Raw genomic sequence first — 411 nt, 5'->3', positions numbered from 1 at the left:
TCAGACTCGCTTCTATCGACAAGAGAGCAGTTCCTTCGCTTTTAAGTCCATCCCACAGCGTCAAAGTTTTCGTCCTTACTCCCGATCGGTGCTTCTTTAACGCTTTGAAGAAGCAAACGCGTGGAAATTGGCCTGAACCTACAGAGGCAACTCGAGGCGTTGCCACTGGCGACCGATAATATTGTAGAAGACCCTTTTCATCCTTTTTCGGCGGAACTTTTGCTTTGGAATTTTTGCCGATCGTCCGAGTTATTCTTCGACGAGCTTATTAGGAGAAATCCATTGAAACAATAAAAGAAGAAAAGAAAGAAAAAGAAAAAGGAAAGAAACGTGAAACCTTCATTCGCTGAACGCCGCTCATAAATCGTCCTTGCGTTTTGATCGTAAAGATCACGAAAGTTCCGAACGGTT

Source organism: Habropoda laboriosa, unplaced genomic scaffold (assembly GCF_001263275.1).
Source record: "Habropoda laboriosa isolate 0110345459 unplaced genomic scaffold, ASM126327v1 scaffold92, whole genome shotgun sequence".
Lineage (NCBI taxonomy): Eukaryota > Metazoa > Arthropoda > Insecta > Hymenoptera > Apidae > Habropoda > Habropoda laboriosa.
The sequence above is the reverse complement of the archived record's forward strand: the minus strand, read 5'-3'. Positions refer to the sequence as shown.